We start from the raw sequence: 7857 nt of genomic DNA on the forward strand, positions 1-7857 counted from the left end.
TTACTACCATGTTACTACCTTGTCCCAGACCTGCTGTTTTCAACTCTCTAGAGACTGCAGGAGCAGTAGAGATACTCTGAATGATCGGCTATGAAAAGCCAACTGACATTTACTCCTGAGGTGCTGACTTGCTGCACCCTCGACAATTACTGTGATTATTATTATTTGACCATGCTGGTCATTTATATGAACATTTTGAACGTCTTGGCCATGTTCTGTTATAATCTCCACCCAGCACAGCCAGAAGAGGACTGGCCACCCCTCATAGCCTGGTTCCTCTCTAGGTTTCTTCCTAGGTTCTGGCCTTTCTAGGGAGTTTTTCCTAGCCAGCGTGCTTCTACACCTACATTGCTTGCTGTTTGGGGTTTTAGGCTGGGTTTCTGTACAGCACTTTGAGATACTAGCTGATGTAAGAAGGGCTATATAAATACATTTGATTGATTTGATTGAAATGTGTCAATCAGAACAAAGTGAATGTCGTTGCTTATTGACCAGATATTACTCTAGTTCATATTCATTAGGGAACACAACAGAAAATGGTTTAAAACATTGTGCAAAAAGAAAAATGTGTATTAGTGTTTCCAGGTGGTCCATGAAGTCCCACCCTGTTGGTCCGTTTTAATCTGTTTGGTGCCTAATGAATACGACCTCGTGACCTAGTGTTTCTGACGTGTATCAGGGGTGTAATCATTAGTACAAACATTAAAGAAAGGTTTTGCAACATATTCTGTGTAATGAATACACCCCTGTAGTGTGTCTACAGTCTTGCCCAGAACAAAAGGATATGTATGTATTGGAACAGGACAGAGAGGAAGTTATGCAGTGACTCCAGGAAGGTGTCAGACCACTGATGGGAGAAGTAAGGCGAGAAGACTGTTTCTGCTCGGGGACAGGTGATAAACGGCAGGATGAACCAATCACGCAAATCTGACTGACCCTGCAGTTCCTGAGCCTGACGCTGGGAAAACTCCTGGATCTTCTTGTGGTTCTTTAACTGGGGGGGGAAGAGAGAGAGAGAGAGAGAGAGAGAGAGAGAGAGAGAGAGAGAGAGAGAGAGAGAGAGAGAGAATACAAATCCTAGAATCAACTATTAAAGACTACCAGAACCCACTGGATTCTCCAATTACCTTGAATGAGTTACAGGACAAAATAAAAACCCTCCAACCCAAAAAGGCCTGTGGTGTTGATGGTATCCTTAATGAAATGATCAAATATACAGACAACAAATTCCAATTGGCTATACTAAAACTCTTTAACATCGTCCTTAGCTCTGGCATCTTCCCCAATATTTGGAACCAAGGACTGATCAACCCAATCCACAAAAGTGGAGACAAATTTGACCCCAATAACTACCGTGGAATATGCGTCAACAGTAACCTTGGTAAAATACTCTGCATTATCATTAACAGCAGACTCGTACATTTCCTCAATGAACACAATGTACTGAGCAAATGTCAAATTGGCTTTTTACCAAATTACCGTACAACAGACCATGTATTCACCCTACACACCCTAATTGCCAACCAAACAAACCAAAACAAAGGCAAAGTCTTCTCATGCTTTGTTGATTTCAAAAAAGCCTTCGACTCAATTTGGCATGAGGGTCTGCTATACAAATTGATGGAAAGTGGTGTTGGGGGTAAAACATACGACATTATAAAATCCGTGTACACAAACAACAAGTGTGCGGTTAAAATTGGCAAAAAACACACACATTTCTTCACACAGGGTCGTGGGGTGAGACAGGGATGCAGCTTAAGCCCCACCCTCTTCAACATATATATCAACGAATTGGCGCGGGCACTAGAACAGTCTGCAGCACCCGGTCTCACCCTACTAGAATCCGAAGTCAAATGTCTACTGTTTGCTGATGATCTGGTGCTTCTGTCACCAACCAAGGAGGGCCTACAGCAGCACCTAGATCTTCTGCACAGATTCTGTCAGACCTGGGCCCTGACAGTAAATCTCAGTAAGACCAAAATAATGGTGTTCCAAAAAAGGTCCAGTCGCCAGGACCACAAATTCCATCTAGACACCGTTGCCCTAGAGCACACAAAAAACTATACATACCTCGGCCTAAACATCAGCACCACAGGTAACTTCCACAAAGCTGTGAACGATCTGAGAGACAAGGCAAGAAGGGCATTCTATGCCATCAAAAGGAACATAAATTTCAACATACCAATTAGGATCTGGCTAAAAATACTTGAATCAGTCATAGAGCCCATTGCCCTTTATGGTTGTGAGGTCTGGGGTCCGCTCACCAACCAAGATTTCACAAAATGGGGCAAACACCAAATTGAGACTCTGCATGCAGAATTCTGCAAAAATATCCTCCGTGTACAACGTAGAACACCAAATAATGCATGCAGAGCAGAATTAGGCCGATACCCACTAATTATCAAAATCCAGAAAAGAGCCGTTAAATTCTACAACCACCTAAAAGGAAGCGATTCCCAAACCTTCCATAACAAAGCCATCACCTACAGAGAGATGAACCTGGAGAAGAGTCCCCTAAGCAAGCTGGTCCTAGGGCTCTGTTCACAAACACAAACACACCCCACAGAGCCCCAGGACAACAGCACAATTAGACCCAACCAAATCATGAGAAAACAAAAAGATAATTACTTGACACATTGGAAAGAATTAACAAAAAAACAGAGCAAATTAGAATGCTATTTGGCCCTAAACAGAGAGTACACTGTGGCAGAATACCTGACCACTGTGACTGACCCAAACTTAAGGAAAGCTTTGACTATGTACAGACTCAGTGAGCATAGCCTTGCTATTGAGAAAGGCCGCCGTAGGCAGACATGGCTCTCAAGAGAAGACAGGCTATGTGCTCACTGCCCACAAAATGAGGTGGAAACTGAGCTGCACTTCCTAACCTCCTGCCCAATGTATGACCATATTAGAGACACATATTTCCCTCAGATTACACAGATCCACAAAGAATTCGAAAACAAATCCAATTTTGATAAACTCCCATATCTAATGGGTGAAATTCCACAGTGTGCCATCACAGCAGCAAGATTTGTGACCTGTTGTCACAAGAAAAGGGCAACCAGTGAAGAACAAACACCATTGTAAATACAACCCATATTTATGCTTATTTATCTTAACTTGTGTGCTTTAACCATTTGTACATTGTTACAACACTGTATATATATAATATGACATTTGTAATGTCTTTATTGTTTTGAAACTTCTGTATGTGTAATGTTTACTGTTAATTTGTATTGTTTGTTTCACATTTGTGTATTGTCTACCTCACTTGCTTTGGCAATGTTAACACATGTTTCCCATGCCAATAAAGCCCCTTGAATTGAATTGAATTGAATTGAGAGAGAGAGAGAGAGAGAGAGAGAGAGAGAGAGAGAGAGAGAGAGAGAGAGAGAGAGAGAGACAGACAGACAGACAGACAGACAGACAGACAGACAGACAGACAGACAGACAGACAGACAGACAGACAGACAGATAGACAGACAGACAGACAGCCAGCCAGACAGACAGACAGACAGACAGACAGACAGACAGACAGACAGACAGACAGACAGACAGACAGACAGACAGAGAGAGAGAGAGAGAGAGATAGTGAATAGTGAATAGTGAAGCAATAGTGAAGGTGTAAACTTGGCAGTAGAAAATCTTAACAGTATATTTGACCTCTCAGCTTCCCTGTCAAATCTAAAAATCTCAAATAGAAAACCAAAGAAAATGAACAACAATGACAAATGGTTTGATGAAGAATGCAAAAATCTAAGAAATAAATTGAGAAACCTGTCCAACCAAAAACATAGAGACCCAGAAAACCTGAGTCTACGCCTTCACTATGGTGAATCACTAAAACAATACAGAAATACACTACGGAAAAAGAAGGAACAGCACGTCAGAAATCAGCTCAATGTAATTGAAGAATCCATAGACTCTAACCACTTCTGGGAAAATTGGAAAACACTAAACAAACAACAACACGAAGAATTATCTATCCAAAATGGAGATGTATGGGTAAACCACTTCTCCAATCTTTTTGGCTCTATAACAAAGAATAAAGAGCAAAAACATATACATGATCAAATACAAATCCTAGAATCAACTATTAAAGACTACCAGAACCCACTGGATTCTCCAATTACCTTGAACGAGTTACAGGACAAAATAAAAACCCTCCAACCCAAAAAGGCCTGTGGTGTTGATGGTATCCTTAATGAAATGATCAAATATACAGACAACAAATTCCAATTGGCTATACTAAAACTCTTTAACATCGTCCTTAGCTCTGGCATCTTCCCCAATATTTGGAACCAAGGACTGATCACCCCAATCCACAAAAGTGGAGACAAATTTGACCCCAATAACTACCGTGGAATATGCGTCAACAGTAACCTTGGGAAAATACTCTGCATTATCATTAACAGCAGACTCGTACATTTCCTCAATGAAAACAATGTACTGAGCAAATGTCAAATTGGCTTTTTACCAAATTACCGTACAACAGACCATGTATTCACCCTACACACCCTAATTGACAACCAAACAAACCAAAACAAAGGCAAAGTCTTCTCATGCTTTGTTGACTTCAAAAAAGCCTTTGACTCAATTTGGCATGAGGGTCTGCTATACAAATTGATGGAAAGTGGTGTTGGGGGTAAAACATACGACATTATAAAATCCATGTACACAAACAACAAGTGTGCGGTTAAAATTGGCAAAAAACACACACATTTCTTCACACAGGGTCGTGGGGTGAGACAGGGATGCAGCTTAAGCCCCACCCTCTTCAACATATATATCAACGAATTGGCGCGGGCACTAGAACAGTCTGCAGCACCGGGCCTCACCCTACTAGACTCTGAAGTCAAATGTCTACTGTTTGCTGATGATCTGGTGCTTCTGTCACCAACCAAGGAGGGCCTACAGCAGCACCTAGATCTTCTGCACAGATTCTGTCAGACCTGGGCCCTGACAGTAAATCTCAGTAAGACCAAAATAATGGTGTTCCAAAAAAGGTCCAGTCGCCAGGACCACAAATTCCATCTAGACACTGTTGCCCTAGAGCACACAAAAAACTATACATACCTCGGCCTAAACATCAGCGCCACAGGTAACTTCCACAAAGCTGTGAACGATCTGAGAGACAAGGCAAGAAGGGCATTCTATGCCATCAAAAGGAACATAAATTTCAACATACCAATTAGGATCTGGCTAAAAATACTTGAATCAGTCATAGAGCCCATTGCCCTTTATGGTTGTGAGGTCTGGGGTCCGCTCACCAACCAAGATTTCACAAAATGGGACAAACACCAAATTGAGACTCTGCATGCAGAATTCTGCAAAAATATCCTCCGTGTACAACGTAGAACACCAAATAATGCATGCAGAGCAGAATTAGGCCGATACCCACTAATTATCAAAATCCAGAAAAGAGCCGTTAAATTCTACAACCACCTAAAAGGAAGCGATTCCCAAACCTTCCATAACAAAGCCATCACCTACAGAGAGATGAACCTGGAGAAGAGTCCCCTAAGCAAGCTGGTCCTAGGGCTCTGTTCACAAACACAAACACACCCCACAGAGCCCCAGGACAACAGCACAATTAGACCCAACCAAATCATGAGAAAACAAAAAGATAATTACTTGACACATTGGAAAGAATTAACAAAAAAACTGAGCAAACTAGAATGCTATTTGGCCCTAAACAGAGAGTACACAGTGGCAGAATACCTGACCACTGTGACTGACCCAAACTTAAGGAAAGCTTTGACTATGTACAGACTCAGTGAGCATAGCCTTGCTATTGAGAAAGGCCGCCGTAGGCAGACATGGCTCTCAAGAGAAGACAGGCTATGTGCTCACTGCCACAAAATGAGGTGGAAACTGAGCTGCACTTCCTAACCTCCTGCCCAATGTATGACCATATTAGAGAGACATATTTCCCACAGATTACACAGATCCACAAAGAATTTGAAAACAAATCCAATTTTGATAAACTCCCATATCTACTGGGAGAAATTCCACAGTGTGCCATCACAGCAGCAAGATTTGTGACCTGTTGCCACAAGAAAAGGGCAACCAGTGAAGAACAAACACCATTGTAAATACAACCCATATTTATGCTTATTTATTTTAACTTGTGTGCTTTAACCATTTGTACATTGTTACAACACTGTATATATATAATATAACATTTGTAATGTCTTTATTGTTTTGAAACTTCTGTATGTGTAATGTTTACTGTTAATTTGTATTGTTTATTTCACTTTTGTATAATATCTACCTCACTTGCTTTGGCAATGTTAACACATGTTTCCCATGCCAATAAAGCCCCTTGAATTGAATTGAATTGAATTGAGAGAGAGAGAGAGAGAGAGACAGAGACAGAGAGAGAGAGACAGGGAGAGAGAGATAGAGATAGAGAGAGAGAAAGAGAGAGAGAGAGAGAGAGAGAGAGAGAGAGAGAGAGAGAGAGAGAGAGAGAGAGAGAGAGACACAGAGAGAGAGAGGACGGGTGAGAAAGGCTATGCTATATATCATTAATCAATCAACAACACTGGGCTATCCACATTCCACACATAATATGTCTGATTAACAAGATAAAAAGAAGGACAATAACAGAAGACTATAATGCACCTGTACACCGTAAACAACGTAGTGTCTGAAGAGACTGGTCCGTAGCTTTGTGACTGTTGGTCGGTAGATGCCTTCTAGTCTACAGAACAGCCTCCGGTCCAGGTAGCTCCAGTAGTCCTTCAGGCCATTCAGGTCAAAGGTATGGATGGACAGCTGAAGGTGGTCAATGATCTTGTCCACCTAAAAAGGACAGTCCAACAAAACAATAAGTACTGTTTCTGAGAGAACATACAGGCTTTATTTGGGATACGAACGCAGCAACAAACAAAGAAAAGAGAAGTAGAGATACTCTTAATGATCGGCCATGAAAAGCCAACTGACATTTACTCCTGAGGTGCTGCACCCTCGACAACTACTGTGATTATTGTTATTTGACCATGCTGGTCATTTATGAACATTTGAACATCTTGGCCATGTTCTGTTATAATCTCCACCCGGCACAGCCAGAAGAGGACTGGCCACCCCTCATAGCCTGGTTCCTCTCTAGGTTTCTTCCTAGGTTTTGGCCTTTCTAGGGAGTTTTTCCTAGCCACCGTGCTTCTACATCTGCATTGCTTGCTGTTTGGGGTTTTAGGCTGGGTTTCTGTACAGCACTTTGAGATATCAGCTGATGTAAGAAGGGCTTTATGAATAAATTTGATTTGAAGTAGGCAAAATGCATCATCATCACAGTTTTCTTCACAGTTAATGCACTCTTCTTTCATACCCGGAAACCTTTCTCCTTTCTCCTAAATCAGAGTTTATGTGCTTCCGTGCGCTGGTGAAGCCGCGATATATATCAAGTATTCTCCGACATGTTAATCCGTCCTCTTCGACAGCTGACCCCATCTTTCTCTCCACCGGTCGATGCAACATGACACACAGCGGTGATCTGGCTTACACACTCAGGTGCAAATATAAACATTGAAGATAATAGAGGCTACGAAACCATGATAACTATTACATAACTTTTTTTTTAATTGCATTGTTGGAGTTGCTTTGCTGCCTGGACAGGCTGCTAAACAAGAGTAGCTAAATAGCTAGCTTGGGTTAAGAAAAGTGGCGAGCCACTGCCACAATTTTCAACAAGAAATATGTCATTTACTATTTTTATAAGTCACTGTTGGTAATAGTGTGATTGAAATGTATTACACACTGTAATTGGTGTAAAACGTACCAAGTGAAAGGGCTGGCAAAAATATTTCCTGTTTTCTTTTTCTTATTATTTTATCTTATTTTTCTTTTATT

At 41.3% G+C, this 7857-nt stretch overlaps 1 pseudogene; it reads right to left on the reverse strand.

Moving 5' to 3' along the window:
* Positions 1-757: 757 nt before the first annotated feature.
* LOC120026133 lies at positions 758-7458 on the reverse strand (annotated as a pseudogene).
* Between the last annotated feature and the right edge of the window lie 399 nt (positions 7459-7857).

This window comes from Salvelinus namaycush, chromosome 31, assembly GCF_016432855.1.
Source record: "Salvelinus namaycush isolate Seneca chromosome 31, SaNama_1.0, whole genome shotgun sequence".
NCBI lineage: Eukaryota > Metazoa > Chordata > Actinopteri > Salmoniformes > Salmonidae > Salvelinus > Salvelinus namaycush.